Source organism: Pongo pygmaeus, chromosome 13 (assembly GCF_028885625.2).
Source record: "Pongo pygmaeus isolate AG05252 chromosome 13, NHGRI_mPonPyg2-v2.0_pri, whole genome shotgun sequence".
Lineage (NCBI taxonomy): Eukaryota > Metazoa > Chordata > Mammalia > Primates > Hominidae > Pongo > Pongo pygmaeus.
The window spans coordinates 71,612,687-71,635,810 of NC_072386.2; the positions used below are offsets into that span (position 1 = coordinate 71,612,687).

Below are 23,124 nucleotides of genomic sequence, written 5' to 3' on the forward strand. Positions count from 1 at the left end.
GCACCACCCCCTTGAGGTTTACCAGGGCACTGAAGAGCTGACAGATGCCATTTTGGCAGAAGTGTACATGGGGCTGTTCTTTAAGGACTTAAACAGTATCTGCAGGCTGTTGTCAACATGGCATCCCTCTCTTTAGGGAAGGTGATCTTTGTGCCTTCTTTCTAGCCATGTTGATGGCAACATGCAAGATCTTCCCTTAGTGTATACAGTGCACCTATCAGGATGGAAGTGTAACCTATGATCTTCATGGGGTTAGTGGAATATAATAGATATTGTCTAGATCACCTGCAGCTCATGGTCCAGAGGTGAGTCCTTGACTACACATGAGGATTACAGACATTTGGAGGCTAGCTATGAATCTTTACAGAATGCTCCTTATGACTAAGAGTGTGCCCATATGCACCCTTAAAATATTAGAGGTCTGAAGAGAAGGCAACTCCACTTATACAGACTGGGACTAATAAAAGAGTTGAGTTTTCTAGAGGGCACTTGAGGTAGGTTTTCCAGAAAAATGTGTGAATTCTTGGTGTGAAAACAAAAACAAATCAAAACAAGACAAAACAAAACAAAACAGATGTCCATTACAGCTCCCTCACCATCCTTCTCTTTTCCTGTCCATGCTTATGCCACTGACCCTGCTGTGTCTGAAACTTAGGATTGCAGAAATAATTCAGATTTCATGAAGGCCTTAAGAAGCACAAAATTGGGATGAAGCCCAGAGCAAAGAACTTAAGGAGGTGGAGTATCCATGGAGGGCCCAAACATCCATGTGGATAGGCTTGCCAATAACCTGGCCTCCTAATTCCCCTGTCATTCCATCTTAGGTCCTTTACCTCCATTCCAGTTCAGCTACTGCCACACCCAGAAGCTATCATCAGAAACATCTAAAAGTTATCATCAGAAACCCTCTGTTTTTGGAGGCAGAGTCTTGTTCATTCACCCAGCCTGGTGTGTAGTGGCATGTTCTTGGCTCACTGCAACCTCCACCTACCAGGTTCAAGTGATTCTTCTACCTCAGCCTCCTGAATAGCTGGCATTAAAGGCACATGCCATGATGCCAGGTTTTTTTTTTTTTTTTTTGTAGAGACAAGGTTTCACCATTTTGGCCAGGCTGGTCTCGAACTCCTGACCTCAAGTGATCTGCCTGCCTTGGCCTCTCAAAGTGCCGGGATTATACATGTGAACAAATGCTCTCGGCCACCTTCCAAGGGTTTTATCTTCAGAGGAATTATACGTCCTGAAATGTCTCTATTGAGTGGTAGCTAAACTCTAGTCCTGATGGACTGATCCATTCTTGCCTTGTAATAGGTACACAGTATACACTTTAGATGGGTGAATTTTGTGGTTCGTGTACTATATTGCAATAAAATTGAAAGGATTTAAAAAGAAGAAGTGCTTGAGGATAATAAGAATACAATAGGATACACCAAAAAGGAGTTAACACATTTTTGGAAGATGAAAACCTGGTGGAGGAGAGAAAGCTGATTTAGCAAAGTAGACAAAGCACCAGCTATGCTTATTCCTGCTTCCTTCTCTTCATGAGGCACTGAACATGTTTTATTTCTTAAGTCCTTTCATTGAAGAGATGGTTAAACATACACAAGAGCAGGTAGAACAATATAACTCCCCATGTACCCACCACCTAAATTTCACAATTATTATTTGGTATGGATGATGCATCCCATGTTTTACATATGATTAAAGTGCAAAAGTCCATTTAAACATCTTGCCATCCATCTCTTAGAAGATATGCCATGTGCCATATGTCAATGCTGTCACATTCCTTTGATACTTATCACACGAGGAACACACTTATGTACAACAGATGTACACAGCATTGGTGACAAACACATTGAGCTTTAGTGGCCTTGTCAATCAGTTCTCCTTAAACTTCTCCTTTAAGTCAACCCCAAGGAGTCATTTGAATTTTTACCCATAGTCCATACAAGAAGCAACCTTACAGAGCAAATTCAGTGCACAATATTGCAAGCCCTTAATCATACAGTAACTATAACACGAAAATAACAGTAGAAAACTGTGCATGTTGCTAAAAACTTGAGATTGCCATATAAGTGTTTTCAAACATTTAAAAGAAATTTTTTCTATCACATATTTAAATTGAGTATTCATGTTTCCACTTATATAAATTAGATCAAATATACATGTTTATCCACCCTCCTTCCCATAGTGCAATTAAGAGTAAAAGATTATATGAAAAGAGGCTCAACATCATTAGTCATCAGAAAAATACAAATAAAAATCACCATGAGATAGCACTTCATGCCCACTAGGATGGCTGGAATAAAATAGACAAGTGTTTGAGATAAGTTGGAGAAACTGGAAGCCTCATACACTGAGAGTGGGCATGGGAAATGGTACAGCTGCTTTGGAAAACAGGCAGTTCCTCAAAATGTTGGCATATAACCCAGCAAATCCAATCCTAAGTATATACCAAGAGAAATGAAAATATGTGAGTGCAAAGAAACTTGTACACAAAGGTTCATCGCAGCATTATTCAAATAGCCAAAAAATGGAAACAATTCAAATGTCCATCAACTGACAAATGTATAAACAGAATGTGGTATATCCATACAACAGATTATTATCTAGCCATAAAAAGGAATAAAGTATTGACACATGGTATAACATAGATAAACCTTGAAAATTTTATGCTGAATGAAAGGTCAGTCACAAATAACCACATATGATTCCATTCTGATGTCCAGAATAGAGACATTACACAGAGATAAAGTAGACTTAGAACTAGGTTAATGAGGTGCAAGAAATGTAATAGCTAAAGGATATATGGTTTCTTTTCGCAGTCATAAAAACGTTTTTGAAATGACTGGTAATGGATGCACAACTCTGTGAATATAAAAATCACTGAATTATACACTTAAAATGGGTGACTTATATGGTATGTGAACTGTATTTCAATAAAACTGGTTTAAAAACTGAAGGATTTAAAAAATAAATGCTTGACATGACAGGCACAGGAGAGGATACAACAAAAAAGGTCAACTCATTTTTGGAAGCTGGAAATCTGGTAGAGGACAGGTAATTGACTTAGTGGCTGCAAACCAATTCACACCATGTATTAGTCCATTTTCACACTGCTATAGAGAACTACCTGAGACTGGGTAATTTATGAAGAAAAGAGGTTTCATTGACTGATAGTTCCACAAGTTGTTCAGGAGGCACGGCTGGGGAGGCCTCAGGAAACTTACAATCATGGCAGAAGGCAAATGGAAAGCAAGCATGTCTTCACATGGCACAGGAGAGAGAAAGCTAAGGAGGAAGTACTACACACTTTCAGACAATCAGGTCTTGTGAGAACTTGCTATCACAAGAACAGCAAAGGGAAAATCTACCCCATGATCCAATCACCTCCCACTGGATCTCTCCCCCAACACTGGAGATTACAATTCAACATGAGATTTGGGAGGGGACAGAGAGTCAAACCACATCACACCACAAGACTGCAGAATACAAGTGACATGATGGAACCAAACAAGAAATTAGGCATTGCATGCCATAAACAACGTTCATTGAAATTTTGATTCTTTTTTGTTTTACATTGTATATTAGTCTGTTCTCATGGTGCGGATAAAGACATACCTGAGACTGGGTAATTTATAAAGAAAAAGAGGTTTAATGGACTCACAGTTCCATGTGGCTGGGGAGGCCTCACAATCATGGCAGAAGGTGAAAGGCACAACTTACATGGCAATGGACAAGAGAGAATGACAGTCAAATGAAAGGGGAAACCTCTTATAAAACAGTCAGATATTGTAAGACTTATTCACTACCATGAGAACAGTATGGGGGAAACTGCCCCCATGATTCAGTGATCTCCTACCAGGTCCCTCCCACAACACATGGGAATTATGAGAGCTACAATTCAAGATGAGATTTGGGGCCAGGTGTGGTGGCTCATGCCTGTAATCCCAGCATTTTGGGAGTCTGATGTGGGTGGATCATGAGGTCAGGAGATCAAGACCATCCTGGCTAACATGGTGAAACCTCGTTTCTACTAAAAAATACAAAAAATTAGCCGGGCGTGGTGGCAGACAGCTGTAGTCCCAGTTACTTGAGAGGCTGAGGCAAGAGAATGGTGTGAACCTGGGAGGCAGAGCTTGCAGTGAGTGGAGATTGCACCACTGCACTCCAGCCTGGGCGACAGAGCAAGACTCCGTCTCAAAAAAAAAAAAAAAAAAAGATGATATTTGGGTGAGGACAGCCAAAGCCAAACCATATTATTCCTCCCCTGGCCCCTCCTAAATCTCATGTACTCAGATTTCAAAACCAATTATGCCTTCCCAACAGTCCCCCAAAGTCTTGACTCACTTCAGCATTAACTCAAAAGTCCACAGTTCAAAGTCTCTTCTGAGACAATGCAAGTCCCTTCAACTTATAAGCCTGTAAAATCAAAAGCAAGTTAGTTACTTCCTAGATACAATGGGGTTACAGGCATTGGGTATATACAGCCATTTCAAATCAGAGAAATTGGCCAAACCAAAGGGGCTCCAGGTCCCATGCAAGTCCACAATCCAGCAAGGCAGTCAAATCTCCAGAATTATCTCTTTTCACCCCATGTCTCACATCCAGGTCATGCTGATGCAAGAGGTGAGTTCCCATGGTTTTGGCATTTTCCTTCCACATTTCCCTAGCAGAGGTTCTCCATGAGGTCCCCACCCCTGCAGCAAACTTCTGCCTGGACATCCAGGAATTTCTATAGATCCTCTAAAATCTATGCAGAGGTTCCCAAATCTCAATTCTTCTGGGCACCCACAGGAATACCATGTAGAAGCTGCCAAGGCTTTGGGCTTGCAACCTCTGAAGCCACAGCCTGAGCTGTACCTTGGACCATTTTAGCTATGGGCAGAGCAGCTGGGATGCAGGGCACTAAGTCCCTAGGCTTCACAAAGCAGGAGGACCCTGGGGCTGTCCCATGAAACCATTTTTTCCTCCTAGGCCTCTGTGCCTGTGATGGGAGGGGCTGCTGCAAAGGTCTCTGACATTCCCTGAAGACATTTTCCCCATTGTTTTGAGGATTAACAATTGGGTCCTCATTACTCATGCAAATTTCTGCACCTGACTTGAATTTCTTCTCAGAAAATGGGTTTTTCTTTGCTATCACATTGTCAGGCTGCAAATTATCCAAACTTTTATGCTCTGTTTTCTTTTTAAAACTGAATGCTTTTAACAGCACCCAAGTCACCTCTTCAATGCTTTGTTGCTTAGAAATTTCTTCTGCCAGACACCCTAAATCATCCCCCCCAACTTCAAAGTTCTGCAAATCTCTAGTGCAGGGGCAAAATTCTCCCAGTCTCTTTGCTAAAACATAGCAAGAGTCACCTTTATTTCAGTTCCCAACAAGTTCCTCATCTCCATCTGAGACCATCTCAGCCTGGATTTCATTGTCTATATCATCATCAACTTTTTGGTCAAAGCCATTCAACAAGTCTCTAGGAAGTTCCAAACTTTCCCACATTTTCCTGTCTTCTTCTGAGCCCTCCAAACTGTTCCAACCTCTGCCTGTTACCCAGTTCCAAAGTTGCTTCCACATTTTCAGGTATCTTTACAGCAGCACCCCATTACTCCCAGTACCAATTTACTTTATTAGTCCATTGTCACACTGCTGATAAAGACATATCTGAGACTAGGTAATTTATAAAGAAAGGTTTAATGGAATCAGAGTTCCATGTGGCTAGGGAGGCCTCACAATAAGATGGTAAAAGTCACGTCTTACATGGCGGCAGACAAGAGATAATGAGAGCCAAGTGAAAGGGGAAATCCCTTATAAAACAGTCAGATCTCATGAGATGTATTCACTATCATGAGAACAGGATGGGGGAAACTGTCCCCATGATTCAATTATCTCCCACCACGGCTCTCCCACAACACATGGGAATTATGGGAGCTACAATTCAAGATGAGATTTGGGTGGGGATATAGCCAAACCATATTGCAGTGTATAAATTTTTTATACATAATTAAAATCTTTTTTTTTGGAGGAGCTCTTTTTCAGTATATTGTAAAACCCTGTTGAAATGTTAGCATGCTTCATATGTGGAAAGGGTATCCCAGGTTCTTGCCTGGAACAGAACCTGAAACAAGTGTTTTAAAGTTGGCATGGCATACTACTTTGGTGTATTAGTACACCATGCCAACTTTGTACACTACTAGGTCTAGGTGTGGTGGTGGCAACTGTGGGAATCAAAGCCAAAAATCTCAAAAGTTATATAAAAACGTAGTCAATGGTCCTTTAAAAAATGTATTTATTTGAAGTTTAATGTAATTAAACTTGCAGAAGAGTTGCATGGATGGTAAACAACAATATATTGGTTCATTTGCATTGCCATAAAGAAATACCTGAGGCCGGGTAATTTATAACAAAAAGAATTTTATTTTGGCTCACAGTTCTGCAGGCTATACAGGAAAGGTGGCACCAGCATCTGCTTCTGGAGAGGGCCTCAGAAGATTTTTAATCATGACGGAAGGAAGACTAGAGCCAACATGTCACATGGTGGGAGAGGGATCAGGAGAGAGAGTGGGGGAGGTGGCACATTCTTTTAAACAGCCAGATCTCATATGAACTCATAGGAAACTCATTGATTACCATGGGGAGGGCACCAAGCCATTCATGAGGGATCCACCCCTTTGACACAAACACCTCCCACTAGACCCACCTCCAACACTGGTGGTCATATTTTAACATGAGATTTGGAGGGAATGAAACATCCAAACCATATCACAACAGTGTAACTTTTATCCAGATTTGCCTATTCACATTTTGACCCATTTGTGATCTCTCTCCTACATCCCTCCCTCCTACCTCCTCTCTTCTCTCTCTCTCTCTCCACACACACACACACACACACGAATTCCTGGACATCTGAGAATACATTTCATACATCATCCACTTTCTTCTTGACTATTTCATTGTGTATTTCTTAAGAAAAGAATATTCTTTTACATAGTCAATTATCCCCTTCAGTAAATTGAGCATTGGTGTAAAACTTTTAATTAATCTCTTATCCATATTCCATTTTTGTCAGTAATATCCTTTGTGGCTTAAAAATAACCTCCATTACAGGATCCAGTCTAGAATTATGTATTGCATTTAGTTCTCATGTGTCTTTAGTCTCTAATCTAGAGCAGTTTCTCAACTTTTTTTTATGGCATCACCCTTTTTGAAGAATATATTCAATGTGTAATTTTTATAATCCCCTCTTCTTGGATAGTTTATGGTGGAGCTTATCTTGCTCTGGCTGTAAAGGACATTTTTACGTTTGTGAGTTCTAGGGACCATACAGGCTGTTAGGACCAGACATTATAAACAAACAGAATGAAGCCAAACATACAAAACAACAAAAACCATCAGAGATGCAAGGCTATATGGAGATATATTTTTCCACAGAGAGACCTCCTGTAGTCAAGGCAGGGTACATGTGAGGAGGCAGGCTTAGAGTTTACCTCCTTTTGGGTAGACAAAATGGAGAAGCTGTGGATACAGAAGACAGGCAAAGGTGTCATCACTGGTAAACCCTCGTCAGATGAAAGGGATTGGGTGCCTGGGGTCAAGATGCTGTCATCAGACTCAGTGAGGGAATTTAGGCAAGCAGTGTAAGGCAATGACACAAGGCTTAATTTCAGCAGTTCGTAATCTAAGTAGAGAAGCTTCAAGGGTTGTAACTGTTAAATGACTGGCTAACATGGGGAGATAAGTACATATATACTATAAACAAAATCGACATTGTTTTAAAAAAGTATAGAGGAGCCATAGGAATTGGGGTGAAAAGTTAGGAAGTAGATGGAATAATAAAAACTTTCATAAAAGAAGTAATCATAGGCGTAATTCAAAACAAAATGCTATGCTAAGTTTCAATTGTGCTCATTATAGGTTATATTACACTAAGGAGAAATATGCTTCCTAAATCAGGATAAGTTTGGTTATGTGGGTTGTGGTTCAGCACAGTTGCTCTGTGAAATTGAGGCAGAATTTTAAAATGCTGGGAAGAAGAGAGGGGATTTGGTAAAGAGAAGAAAGAAGGTGCATAGGATAGAACACTGTATAGGTAGAGGGCGCTAGATTTGAGAGCCCTTAGGGGTGAATAGCCTAAGAGAGATTAGAGGAGAAAAAAATTACTAAGAGAGTTCCAAATTTTTTGCCAGAGATGGGCCATGCCTTTGTGTCCCTCTTTGTTGTACAGGTTACTCTGTTCTCTAATGGCTTTTGGTAAACATGGATCTTTTTGAAGAAATATGGAGGGGATAGGTTGCTGCTGAGTATATTCCTGGTTTTGTACAGGTGAAAAAAAAACATTGTGTTTGTGGGGAGGTTATAGTTGAGGACAGAGTAGATCTTGAAGGTGTAAATCCATGGCCACATCACTTTCAAAGATAGTGGGCTCCAAAGGCGGATCATGAAGCAGTAAAAGATAATAGGTGGAATAAATAGAAAATGTTACTAATGTAAACATATAGTATCATGAAAGGGTGCAGTTGGAGGGTAAGATGGAAGATCTAAAAGGACCCAGGGCAATGGACAGGTCAGTTGGGCTAGATGATAGGGGGAAGAACTGTGGGTTCATCTTCCATTTGTTGTCCCCGCCCCACCCTCAAGAACTTCTGGTGTCTGTGTTAAAGTTTCATGATGTAGGCCTGGAACTCTGATCTGGAATGGGGACTCAGCACTCAGCTTCTGATAATGAAGACTACCTTCTTTGTCTCAGAAGCCTTACTGCACCATGGCTGAGCTCCAGCTTGACTTCCTGGGTATTCCTATCCTTGCCTTCCTGTGTAGGATGGGGTTCCTCCTTCTGTCTCTGTGCTACCTAAAGAGTAATCTGTGCTTTCCAATATTTTGGAAACAGAGAGACATCTGTCAGTTAAGTGAGCCAGAGCTGTACAGAGATTTTAGGTCTTTATTGTTTTCTAATATGTGTATTTAATGCTAGAAATTTCCTTCTAAACACTATTTTTGCTACAATTTTGATTTTGCAGCAAATTTTGATTTTTCCATTTTCATTTAGTTTAAAATATTTTAAAATTTCTATTGATACTTCTTCTGTGCCCATGTGTGTTGTTTAATCTTCATGTATTTTGGGATTTTCTGGATATCTTTATGTTATTGATTTCTAGTTTTGCTACATTATACTCTAAGAGTAGACATTATATAGTTTCTTTTATAGTTATTAAGGTATGCTTTATGGCCCAGAATGTGATCTACCTTAGTTAATGTTCCATGTGAGCTTGAACAGAATGCTGTTGAATGAAGTATTCAATATATGTCAATTAGATCAAGCTGATTACTAGTGGTGTTCTGATCAACTATATCTTCACAGATTTTCTGCTTTATCTGTCAATTACTAATAGAGACATTTTGAAGCCTCCCACAATAATAGTGGATTTATCTATTTCTCCTTGTAGTTCTACCACTTTTGCCTCATATGTTTTGACATTCTTGTTGTTAGATGTGTACACATTAGGAATTATTATGGCTTCTTGGAAAATTGACCCCTTTGTTATCATGTAATGCCCCTCTTTATCCCTGACAATTTTCCTTGTGCTGAAATCTGACTTGTTTTAAATTAATATAGCTACCTCTATTTTCTTCTGATTACTGTTAGTATGGTATGTTTATCTCCATCCCTTTGCTTTTAATTTATCTGTGCCTTTATATATTAGATGGCTATCTTGTGGGCCGGACATGGTGGCTTACCTGAGGCGCAATCCCAGCACTTTGGGAGGCCGAGGCAGGTGGATCACCTGAGGTGAGGAGTTCGAGACCAGCCTGGCCAACATGGTGAAACCCTGTCTCTACTAAAAATACAAAATTAGCTGGGCATGGCAGCAGGTGCCTGTAATCCCAGCTACTCACTGGGGCTGAGGCAGAAGAATCACTTGAACCCAGGAGACACAGGTTGCAGTGAGTCAGGATCATGCCATTGTACTCCAGCCTGGGCAACAAGAGCAAAACTGTCTCTAAATAAATAAATAAATGGGTATCTTGTGGACAACACATAGTTGGGTCTTATTTTTTAATCTACTCTGACAGTTTGTCTTTTAATTGGTTAATTTAGGCAATTTACATTTAAAGCAATTTTTAAAATACAGTTGGATTAATATCTACCATTTCTGCAACTGCTTACTATTCATTGTACCAGTTATTTCCTTTTTATCCCTCTCTTTTTTGCCTTCTATGGTTTTCAACAAGAATTTTATACAATTTATTATTAATTATTTATATTTAAGGTGTAAAACATGATGTTTTGATAGACATAGTGAAATGATTACTATAGTCAAGCCAATTAACATTGCCATCAGTTACTTTTTTTTGTGGCAAGAGCATCTAAAACCTACTCTTTTTATTATTATTATTATTATTATAGTTTAGGTTTTATGGTACATGTGTGCAATGTGCAGGTAATTTACATATGTATACATGTGCCATGCTGGTGTGCTGCACCCACTAACTCATCATCTAGCATTAGGTATATCTCCCAATGCTATCCCTCCCCCCTCCCCCCACCCCACAACAGTCCCCGAAGTGTGATGTTCCCCTTCCTGTGTCCATGTGTTCTCATTGTTCAATTCCCACCTATGAGTGAGAATATGCGGTGTTTGGTTTTTTGTTCTTGCGATAGTTTACTGAGAATGATGATTTCCAGTTTCATCCATGTCCCTACAAAGGACATGAACTCATCATTTTTTATGGCTGCATAGTATTCCATGGTGTACATGTGCCACATTTTCTTAATCCAGTCTACCATTGTTGGACATTTGGGTTGGTTCCAAGTCTTTGCTATTGTGAATAATGCCACAATAAACATACGTGTGCATGTGTCTTTATAGCAGCATGATTTATAGTCCTTTGGGTATATACCCAGTAATGGGATGGCTGGATCGAGTGGAATTTCTAGTTCTAGATCCCTGAGGAATCGCCACACTGACTTCCACAATGGTTGAACTAGTTTACAGTCCCACCAACAGTGTAAAAGTGTTCCTATTTCTCCACATCCTCTCCAGCACCTGTTGTTTTCTGACTTTTTAATGATTTCCATTCTAACTGGTGTGAGATGGTATCTCATTGTGGTAAAACCTACTCTTTTAGCAAGCTTCCAGTATACAATACAGTATTATTAACTAAAATCATGTTGTACATTATCAAGTCTCTAGACTTTTTTATCCTACATAACTACAACTTTGTACCTACTTCTTCCCCACTTCCTTCCTTCACTCCCACTGCCCCCACCCCGGTAACCACTGTTCTACTCTGTTTCTATATATTCAACTTTTTATAAAAAAAGATTCCACAAACAAGTGAGACCATGTAGTATTTTTCATTCTGTGTCTTGACTTATTTCATTTAGCATAAGCCCTCCAGGTTCATGCATGTTGTTGCAAATGACAGGATCTCCTTCTTTTTTAAAGGCTGATATATATATCTCACAATTCCTTTATTCATCAACTGATGAACACTGGTTGTTCCTATATCTTGGCTATTGTGAGTAATGTTGCAATGAACATGGGAGTGTAGGTATCTCTACACGGTACTGATTTCATTTTCTTTTGGTATACATTATATCTATTTTGTCTGATATAAGTATAACCACTCCTGCTCTCTTCTGGTTACCATTTGCATGAAATATCTTTTTCCATCTCTTTACTTTCAGTCTATGTGTGTTCTTAAAGCTAAAATGAATCTCTCATAGGCAGTATAAGAGTTAGTTATATCTTTATTATTATTATTATTTACTTTTTAATTTATTTATTTTTGAGACCAAGTTTCACTCTTGTTGCCTAGGCTGGAGTGCAGTGGCACGATCTCAGCTCACCACAACCTCCACCTCCCAGGTTCAAGCTATTCTCCTGCCTCAGCCTCCCGAGTAGCTGGGATTACAGGCATGCGCCACCATGCCCGGCTAATTTTGTATTTTTAGTAGAGACGGGGTTTCTCCATGTTGGTCCGGCTGGTCATGAACTACCAACCTCAGGTGATCCACCTGCCTCGGCCTCCCAAAGTGCTGGGATTACAGGCGTGAGCCACCGAGCCTGGCTAGTTATATCTTTTTTTAAAACCCAGGCACTCTATGTCTTTTGATGGGAGATTCACATTTAAAATAATTATTGATATGTAAGGATTTACTATGGCCATTTTATTAATGTCTGTTTTGTAGTTCCTTTGTTCTTTTTACCAACTTCCTTTATGATTTGGGATTTTTTTTTTTTTTTTTTTTTTTTGAGACAGAGTCTTGCTCTATCGCCCAGGCTGGAGTGCAGTGGTGTGATCTCCGTTCACTGCAAGCTCTGCCACCCCTGGGTTCATGCCATTCTCCTGCCTCAGCCTCCCGAGTAGCTGGGACTATAGGTGCCTGCCACCCCGCCCGGCTAATTTTTTTTGTATTTTTAGTAGAGACGGGGTTTCACCGTGTTTGCCAGGATGGTCTCGATCTCCTGACCTTGTGATCCGCCTGCCTCGGCCTCCCGAAGTGCTGGGATTACAGTCGTGAGCCACCGCGCCCGGTTGGTTTGAGGATTTTTTTTTAAACAAGCATTTTATATGATTCAATTATTCTCTTTTCTCTTAGCTTGTAAATTATATTTGATTATTTTTGATATGGGGTCTAGCTCTGTTGCCCAGGCTGGAGTACAGTGGGATGGTAATGACTCACTGTAGCTTTACCTCTTGGGTTCACAAAATGCTCCCACCTCAGCCTCCCAAGTAGCTGGGATAACAGGAATGTGCCACCATGCCCAGCTAATTTTTAAAAAACCTTTTTGTAGAGTTGGAGTCTCACTATGTTGCCTAGGCTGGTCTTTAACTCCTAGGTTAAAGTGATCCTCCTGCTTTGGCCTCCTAAAGGGCTGGGATCATAGGTATGAGCCACTATGCCCAACCATAAATTACATTTCTTAAAAAAAAAATTAGTGGTTGCCCTAGTTTGTAATATATTGCATTTACAGCTAATCTTAATTCACTTTCAAATAACACTATACTGTTTCACAGTGTAGTAGCACAGGTACCTTGTAATAAAATGTTTCCAATTATTTCTTCCTCTCACTTATAACATTATTGTCATTCATTTTACTCATCCATGATACTATAATCACAAAAATGTTGTTTTTGATGTCATTCTTATTATGGCAATTAATAATAAGAACAATGAAAGTTTTATTTTACCTTCATTTATTCCTTTGTTGGTGCCCTTCCTTTTTTTAAAAAAAAGATATATATATATATATATATAGATAGATAGATAGATAGACAGATAGATAGCTAGATAGATAGATCTGAGTGATCATTTTCCTTCTCTCTGAAGAGCTACCTTTAAATTTCTTGTAGGGCAGATTTGCTGGTAATTAATTCCTCCTGTTTTGTTTGTTTGTTTGTTTTGGCCAGGGAAAGTTTTTACTTCTTCTTCACCTTTGGAAGATAATTTTGCTGGATACAGAATTCTGGGGGTGGGGTGTGGGGTAAAGGGGATGGGCTTCTAGGCTTCTAGTAACACTTTAAATATTTTACACTATTCTTCTTCCTTGCATTGTTTATCATGAGAAATCCAAAATTTTTATTCTGTTCCTCTATAGGTAAGGTGTTTTTTACCCCTCTGGATTCTTTCAAGATTTTTTTCACTGGGTTTTCTGCAGTTTGAGTATGATATGCCCAGCTGTATATATATATATATATTTTGAGACAGAGTCTCACTCTGTCACCCAATCTGGAGTGCAGTGGTACAATCTCCGCTCACTGCAACTTCTGCCTCCTGGGTTCAAGCGATTCTTCTGCCTCAGCCTCCCGAGTAGCTGTGATTACAGGCACACGCCACCATACCCAGCTAATTTTTGTATTTTTAGTAGAGACAGGGTTTTGCCATGGTGGCCAGGCTGGTCTTGAACTCCTGACCTCTGGTGATCCATCCACCTTGGCCTCCCAAAGTGCTGGGATTACAGGTGTGAGCCACCGTGCCCAGCCCCGGATGTAGATTTTTAAAGTATTTATCTTGCTTGGTGTTATCTGAGCTTCCATGATCTATAGCAGTCTGTCATCAATTTTGGAAAATTCTGTCATTATTACTTTAAATATTTCTTCTGCTTCATCCTCCCTTTTCCTTCTGGTATTCCAATGATATGTTATGTTACACATTTTGAAACTGTCTCATAATTCTTGGATAATTTGGGTTTTAAAATTTATTTTTTTTCCCTTTGCATTCAGTTTGGGAAGTATCTATTGATATATATTCAAACTCACTCATTCTTACCTTGGTCAAATGTAGTCTCCCGATGGCCCATCAAAGGCATTCTTCATGTCCATTGTGATTTTTTTTATTTCTAACATTCCCTTTTGATTCTTAGAGTTTCCATCTCTTTATTTACAGTTGTCATCTGTTCTTGCATGTTGCCTACTTCTTCCATTAGAACCCTTATTAATCATAGTTTTTTCTATTCCATGTATGATAAATCCTAAATTGGTGCCATATGTGAGTGCAGAACTGACGCTTACTTTGTTTATTTAGAATTTTTTCCTTGCCTTTTGGCATGCCTTGTGATTTTTAGTTGAAAGCCAGACCCAATGTATTGGGTAATAGGAAATGAGGTAAATAGGCTATTAGTGCTAGGATTTATGTTAATGTGGCTAGTACTTGAGCTGTGTTAAGTGTTTGCTGTTGTAGTATATGACAGAGCCTCCTGAATTTTCTCCAGTTTCCTTGTTTTTGTCTCCTCTGGTATCATTAGCTTTCCCTAAGATTACCTTCTTAAACAGAGTCTACGCCTTGTAGCTCTTTGCGCCATCATCCCGTTACTATACTGGAGCTCTGTTAATGTGGTGCTAAGGTATGTAGGAGGTGATGCAATTAAACGTCAGTCTTTTAGTCCTGTGTCCCTGGGCTGTGATGTTCGCAAGTGTTTCCAAGCCTTTTTCCCCCCACCTCTTAGGTGAGATACGAAGGCTAGAGAGGGCTGGAGTTGGGTAACTTCCCTTTCCTCATGTGGGATCATGTTCTGGTAGCCTTTTTCCCTAATGAGTAGGCCTCTATTATGAAGAACACTCAGTATATTTGAAAATGGTAACCTTTCCCTTGTCCCTGCCAGGAGCATGAGAGTTTTCTCATTGTTATTCATTGTGAGAACCTGATGGGCTTCCCAGAGGTAAAACCCATGAAAATGTAGGGGATTCCCTAAGACTGTGACCCCAGGAATGTTCTCACTCTCATACTAGTTCACAAACATCCTCCAGCAATTTGTCAAAGTGTCCATTTAAATGTTCCTACCAGTTTATGGCTTCAGTGGCTTCTGCTCCAGGTAAGCTGATCTCAATTATGATTCTCTTTATTCATCTTTCTGAGGATTTTAGGAGGGTTTTCCCTACAACCTCAATTCCCCAGTGGCTCCAAGAATAGTTACTTTCAATTTGTTCAGCTTTTTGCTTCCAAAGATGGGAGTGGTAAGTTTTTTGAATGTCAGAGTTGGAACCAGACGTATCCCCTCAGAAAATGATTCCTTATTTTCCTGTTCTTCTTCCCAAATTTATAAATGAGTTTGGTTGGCTTAGAGAGACACTTGACATGGGAAGTCTGAGGAGAGGCTAGAATATCACTCTTCTAAGGGAAGATGTCAGACAGGGGTAGGGGTTCAGGAGGACTAAGGTTTCCATCTGAAGCTCTCAGACTACCTATGTGGCTGTAATGGAGAATTCCAGGATAAAATCCCAAACACAGTGATTCTGTGGTCCTGGATTAAATTATTTAGAGACTGGGCTCTCAAAAGAACAGTTTCTCCTTACACTTGATCATGAGTAATATTTCCATGTCACGTGTCACTCGACCAAAACTTCCTTCATGTTGGGCTGACGAGGAGGGCGATGCTGAGAGCCCTTGAGCAGAAGCTGGAGCTGGAGTGCTGTTTCCAGGACACAGGTACTGTGAGGGAGCAAGATGTGACTGTTGGCCTCTGAATCTGTGCCTTCCTTGAACTGAGGACTGCTAACTGAGAACATCAAGTGTAGCTCTCACAGACAAAACCGTCCTTTGAATTTTTGAAAGGGAAAAATTGGAAATATTTTATCACCTTTAAAACTTGAAAAAAGAAGAGTTTTTTTTTTTTTTTTTTTTTTTTTTTTTTTTTTTTGAGACTGAGTCTCGCTCTATTGACTAGGCTAGAGTGCAGTGGCATGACTTGGCTCACTGCAGTCTCCGCCTCCCGGGTTCAAAAAATTCTCATGCCTCAGATTCCCGAGTAACTGAGATTACAGGCTTCCGCCATCACAGCCTGAAGAAACACATTTTCTTTTCTTTTCTTTTTTTTTTTTTTGAGACGGAGTCTTGCTCTGTCGCCCAGGCTGGAGTTCAGTGGCGCCATCTCGGCTCACTGCAAGCTCCGCCTCCTGGGTTCACGCCATTCTCCTGCCTCAGCCTCCTGAGTAGCTGGGACTACAGGCGCCCGCCACCACGCCCGGCTAATTTTTTGTGTTTTTAGTAGAGAAGGGGTTTCACCATGTTATCCAGGATGGTCTCGATCTCCTAACTTCGTGATCCGCCCATCTCGGCCTCCCAAAGTGCTGGGATTACAGGGGTGAGCCACCGCGCCCGGCAGGAAGAAACACATTTTTATTAATTAAGATAGATAGTCATATTATTCTTGTATAATGAATGTCTGAGCTTCCTAGAGGAGTGAGAGAAGTGATTTCTGGCCTCGCATTATTTTCTTTTTATTCTTAGCATTAAGGCAGAGCCAAGAGGAGAAAGAAAAATGGAACATTTAAAGGTAAGATTCTGCCCATTCAACCTCAGCTCCCCAAGGATGACCCTTCCCGTCTCTTCCATGACGTCTCAGGTTCCCAATTTCTGAGGATGTCAGTTACTAGATACAGTCTGTCTTAGAAAACAGTCCTCACAGGAGAGGCTCACGGGAAAGCAATCAGACCTGAGACACTTCTGGGAGTCTCTGCTCTGCCCTTCCACACACATGAAGGAGTGATGAACCTGGACAATGGGTGTTGCCCAGTAGGTGGCCATGTGAGATCTATTGTGGAAGGACTACTGGTTGGTTGGTTTGGAGTCAACTTCTGTCTCTCCACTTTGTATAAGTACTTTGACCTCCTCCTCTTTGAGATAACCACCAACATCTGTACTTCATGTGATTTATTTTTATTATTTTTATTTTATTTTTTTTGAGACAGAGTCTCGCTCTGTTGCCCAGGCTGGAGTGCAGTGGTGTGATCTCCACTCACTGCAAGCTCCACCTCCTGGGTTCACGCCATTCTCTTGCCTCAACTTTTGAGTACCTGAGACTACAGGTGCTGGCCACCATGCCCGGCTAATTTTTTGTATTTTTAGTAGAAACTGGGTTTCACCATGTTAGCCAGGATGGTCTCAATCTCCTGACCTTGTGATCCTCCCGCCTTGGCCTCCCAAAGTGCTGAGATTACAGGCATAAGCCACCGCACCTGGCCCCATGTGATAGTTTTGAGCATCACATGGAATACTGTATGTAAAAGTACTTTATAAATGAAGCCACTTACATATGTGAACCGTATTAATATTATCAATGACAATTTGAGCTTTTCTACAGATCCTTGAGGTTCTTCAAGACCAGTCAACTAAGGGCGCCCCTAAGGGGCATTCTACTCAGGCTCCTATAAGATCTCTTTGCTTCTAACTTCATCACTATCCTGTTACTCAACCTACTGGCTTGTCAGGTGGGAGAACTTGCCAGAGTGAAGTAGAGGAAGAGAGGAAGCTGTTTTTAATTCTGCAAAGGTGACTCAACATTATTCTTCTTTCCTGTATCCCTCTTTTTAGTAGAGTTCATGTAATTATAGGGCATCACAAAAGCCTGGGGTTGAAATTGGAGGAAAAATCCAGTGTCAGAATGTAAGAGCCATAGGGAAAGGGGTAAAAGGTGTACTGTGAGATAAGGAAAGTGGAGGGGGGCATATGAAAAGACAGCACGCATTGTGAAGTCTTAGCTTTGAAAGACCTGTCAAGGTCACATATGTTTGGCTGCAGCTTTGTACCTCGTCTCCTGTAGTCCTCTGGGCCAGCATTACAATACCATCTGTTTTCGGCAACTATTATGGCCAGACCCCCTCTGTGAGGTGAGTAATAGAGCAAGTGCTGAGGTCAAGTGACTGCTGTTCCAGGAGTCCCCAGAAGATGCTGCTCCCTCTGTGTCCCCTTTGGCTTCCACAGCTTTTGTGACCAAGTCATCATTCACTTTGCCCTCTGCCCTTCCAGCAACCCTTCCAGAAGATCTAATACTGGCTCCTCTGCCTGAGCCTTCTCCACTGCCATGCTCCATTCTCTCACCTGACCTGAATATCCCCTTAGCTGACTTATTTTCACCCTCACCGCTGAGTGACCCTCTGCCACCACAGCCTGTTCCTCCCTTGGATTCCAAATTCTCTGTGGACTATTTCCCATCCCAACAGCTTGCTTTTCCCCCTCTCCCACCACAACACACTCAGAAGGCAGATATTGATCTCCAACCCAAGGCCTCTCTGTCTCTGAACCCCACCCTTGACCCCACCCTTTCCCAAGTTATCAACCCCTTATCAGATGTTTCCCAGGCAATGAATCCCACTGATTTACGTGCTTGTGATCATACACCACCAACCCTGTCTGCTTCACCACCACAAGACTGAACTGTGACTCAATCTAAATCAAGTTCCAGCTTATTGAAACCTGTTTCAGAGATATCCTCTATGGAAAGTCCTATTTGGTTGTCCACTTATGTTCCAACAATCAGAGGCATGGACCTTTCCAACTCAGAATTCTCATGGTGGCAGCCTCACGTCAGGAACATGTTCCTCCCCAGATTACCATATCCTTATTTTCAGCGGGAGCATGTTTCCCTTCCTTCACCAGAGACCTCTCTCTGGGGAGACTCTGATACCGAGCACTTGGAGGCCACTAGCCATTCATTTTTGGCCTTAAGATACAGGCACTTTTGGAAAAACAAATAAAAAAAAGGATGGCTTTCCAGATTTTGGAGAAGAAAGAAAAGGAGAAGGGATTATTTTCAAAATAAATGTGGTCAGAATACCAACTGACATCTTCAGGAAATTTATTGCAGTCACCTGTTGATGAGCAGGACACCACAGCCCCCCAAACCAGCTGGAACATCAAAGGCACACCAGAGCAGCTGCACCTTTGTCAGCAGCTCCTGTCTGTCAAAACTTTGGGGGGAAATTTGCAACAGAAATATAGCCAGCTCTTCTAGGGTCTTCCCTCTCTGCATAGTGAGTCCTCAGTGGCTACTCTCCTGGTCTCTAGGGGCAGCTCCCCACTAGTGTCTTGCTTTATTGTATTCAGTACAGTCCAAATGCATGATCAAGAATCTCTACCACTTCCTCAGTTCCACCATCATCCCCTCACCCCTATACATCCCCAATCCTTTCCTCAAACCAACCACCAACCCCAGATCCTACCTATCACTCAGGTCCATTCCTGGGCTCACCTTCACTCCTCACTCCCTACCCCTATCATCATCTTCTCCATCCCAGGTTAAGGATTGTGGAATATCTTCCCATATACTCCAGAATGAGGCTGACTCTCACACCTCAAATCAACATCTGGAATGGCATGTGTTGCAGAAACAACAGGAAGGTTTGTAGGGTTTAGTCCCTTTGCTCCAAAAATCTTAAGAAGCCCTTCATCCTCCAGCTCCTAACCTTCCATTGGTCAGCCAGTCCTTCCAGGCCTATGTTCCAGTCTCCACCTTTCCTGGTTATTTTCATATCAGAAATGATCCCCAAGAGAAATTGGAGCTCCATGTTCCAAAGAGGCCAGTCTTACACTGGTGCCTCCATACCTGCAGGAATCTAGGATATCTAGCACTGATGAAGCCTTGGTGCAAATCAACAGAAATATCTTAGCAGAATTGCAGACATACTCACTCACAACCCCTTGAGCTTCAGGGCCACAGTAGCAAAAATCTAGGGAAGACAGAATTGAGTCTCCCAGGAAGTTTCCATGAGAGGTCCCAACAAAGTTTCAGCTATGAAATGACATGGCAAAGAATCTTGGGTATATCTTAGTGAAGTGTTCATTACACAACCCACCAATGGTCTCAGAAAACTACCTGGTGAAGGGTTTGAGGGCTGTCTCTGACAGAAAAAGTAACTGGGTAGATCACTCAAGGAATGAATTACTAAGTGTATCAAGGAGGAACTTAGACCAGAATCAAGTGAAAACCATTCTTCAATTACATTTGAGGAGGGTTTTGGCAGGTCACTTTGGATAGGATTCCTATCAGAGTATGTTGTTCATGGCTGGCTAACAATACATTGCCTCTTTCTGGGAGTTCCCATATCAATAAGGAAAACAGAAATGTGGCACCACTGGTGGGCAGGGTGTACTGCAAGATTACCACTCTGGAGCTTTCCTTTCTTGATTCCAAAACCCATCAGGTGTTAGAGGCTCATATGATGAGGGTTAGGATAAGTCAGAGGTGGGCTCTACCCTTCAAGTTTCTTGAATCCATAAAATTCTATATGTTTAGAAAAGCCAAAACATGGCCTCTTCCCCAACTTAACTTTCCTTTGTCTGCCACCTATATTTCTAGGATGGTTTCTAAAGGTATGGTTTCAAGGTCTCTTGAGGGATGCTCTAATGCTTTTCAGGGAGACAAGTTAGAAATGACAAATCCAGTTCCCAGCTTGGATTGTCCTCTACCTGCCACTTCATCTGTAAACACAGGACAGGGAGCCTTGAGACAATCACCCTCTGCTACTTGCCATAAACTTACAGAGAATGCCCAGACAATTGAGAATGGCAGATAGACTTTTCTTCCCTCTACACACAGCATCATAGACAAAGAGAATCAGAATGAGACTGTACTAGCCAACAGACACAGCTCAGAGCTGTCCACAAGGCAAGATGGGGGTAGAGATGAATCAAGGAATGAGAAAGTGAGTCCCAGCAATAGTGTAGAAAGGCTTCAGGGCAAACAAAATCGTAGCAGAGACTTCAGAACATTTTTGTATGTCCAACGTGTCCAGGGAGATAGAGGAGCTCTGTACTTTTCAATCACAATCTAATGATATCTTGACAACTAGTGAATTGGGAAGCTCCTCAGTGATGAACGCGAATACAAGTAAAGAAGAAACTACTCTGACCACCAAATACTCCCCACCAAGAATATTGATTGCTGAAGATCCTAAATCATCAGACTTTAAAGGACAGCTGGTGAGTTAAAGTTTAAATTGGAGAGTGGGGAGCATAGTCAGGCTCAAGGCTGTCCCTGCGACATGTTCTTTACTTCAGATAGCTTGATTTCTGATTCCTCACTGGCTCACTCCCTGAGTGTCTCCAGTGAGGACAGGGCAGCTTCCCAGGTACAGCATATCCACCCGGATGATGGAGGGATCAGCATGAAGCAGTTGCAAGAGCCCCAAGTCTCTAAGTATGTCTTGTGGGAGTGCCAGGATAAGAATTTCCCATCAGCCAAGAGGGGACCCAAAGCAAGAGCCTTTTGGGACCCAAAGCAAGAGAATGTGGGAGCGAGGACTTGGGATTAGGGATATCCAAAGCCACAAGAAAGAGCCATCTTGGCAAGGACAGGAAATTAGAGGAGACTTCAATGTCTCTGTCACAGAAAGAACCATTTAGTCCTGAAAGTTACTTTGGAAAAAAGATGAGGCATTTTCTTCAGTGGATTGATTTCAAGAGAAAAAGCAATGGACAAGAAAGTCCCACGCAAAAAGACAAGTTAATGCCAGCCTTTCTATAGCACCAAGAGCTAGTTGAAGGTAGACCTGTCTTTATGAGGACTCGTGAAGCTCTTGAGCTCATGACAGCCATTGGGAAGATACTAGAAGAGAAACTGGCATGTAGGCAGGAACCTGAGGACTTGGAATTAAGTCAGCCGAAGAAGAGCCACAGACTCAGGCAGAGCCTGACAACAGACAACCCTCCAACTATGGGCTTCCCTCTGAACAGTGGCAAAGGGAAGGGTCAAGTACCAACCCTTATAACCAAGAAGCTGTCTCTGCTGGCCCAAGTTATCTTTCAAGTGTTAGATGGATCAGGACTATGATTAGTCATCTTCAGAAAGTTGTGACATTTAAAGGCAGCTATTATGCCAGAGTAATCCCACTTCCCTGCCCTCTAGTAATCCTGTGTCCCATCCAAGCCCCACCTGCATGCAAGTATGCCAGGTGCCCCTGGCTGACATTAAACCAGCTTAAGGCACTGTGTTCAGAGATTTGACCCTTCTTTGCAAACAGAAAATGCTTCTCCAGCACTTACAGTAAGGAAAAATTTTCCACGAAGCATAATCCAGTTCTTGTAGAGCCTCTCAGTTTTCATGATAGTATATCCTCTGATGAGAGCAATCTCTTTTTAGCACAACCAAGAATATTGACCCTCCGCAATAAATGTTTCTTTTAATATAGAGTGGTGTTCTCCATGTACTGCTCTGGAGGTGTGGATTTTGGGTATTCCAGAGCTTGTGCTCAGGGAAAGGAAGGAATTAGTTTAGGTCTTACTGTTTTTCTCTTTTGGCTTCTAAAAGATGACCAGTCCCTTGTAGGGAGCCTGATAATGGCCTCCTCAGTCTTATCCTAGGGTCTTTTGATACTTTTCAGATGTCCTGTAATTAAAACACTATTATTTCATAAAAGTACAACAAGTTTACTCTAAAACCTTTCAAGGCTTTTCAAAGTGAGAAAAACCCTTTGAAAAACCCAAAGTCCAGAATTTGGCTCAAATCATCCTTTTACCGGCTACCTGGCTATCTTAAACTATATACAGCTGTACAGTACAGTGAGTTACTTTGGCATAATAAAGCCAGAAATTCCCTTGCTGCCTCCAGGAAGTTCTTTCTTTCTTTCTTTTCTCTCTTTCTCTCTCTTTCTTTCTTTTTCTTTCTTTCTTTCCTTTCTTTCTCTTTCTTTCTTTTTTTTTTTTTTTTTCCCTGAGTTTTTCTCTTGTTGCCCAGGCTGGAGTGCAATGGCATGATCTCGGCTCACTGCAGCCTCTGCCTCCTGGGTTCAAGCGATTCTCCTGCCTCAGCCTCCTGAGTAGCTGGGAATACAGGCATGTGCCACCACACCTGGCTAATTTTGTATTTTTAGTAGAAACGGGGTTTCTCCATGTTGGTCAGGCTGGTCTCGAA

The 23,124-nt window shown here is 41.5% G+C and overlaps 1 long non-coding RNA gene across 1 annotated transcript in view; it reads right to left on the minus strand.

The window, feature by feature from the left end:
* The window catches only part of LOC129043570 (uncharacterized), a 33,154-nt gene that overhangs the window by 5,604 nt on the left and 4,426 nt on the right, over positions 1–23,124 (minus strand). The gene's annotated exons all lie outside the window — the stretch shown is intronic.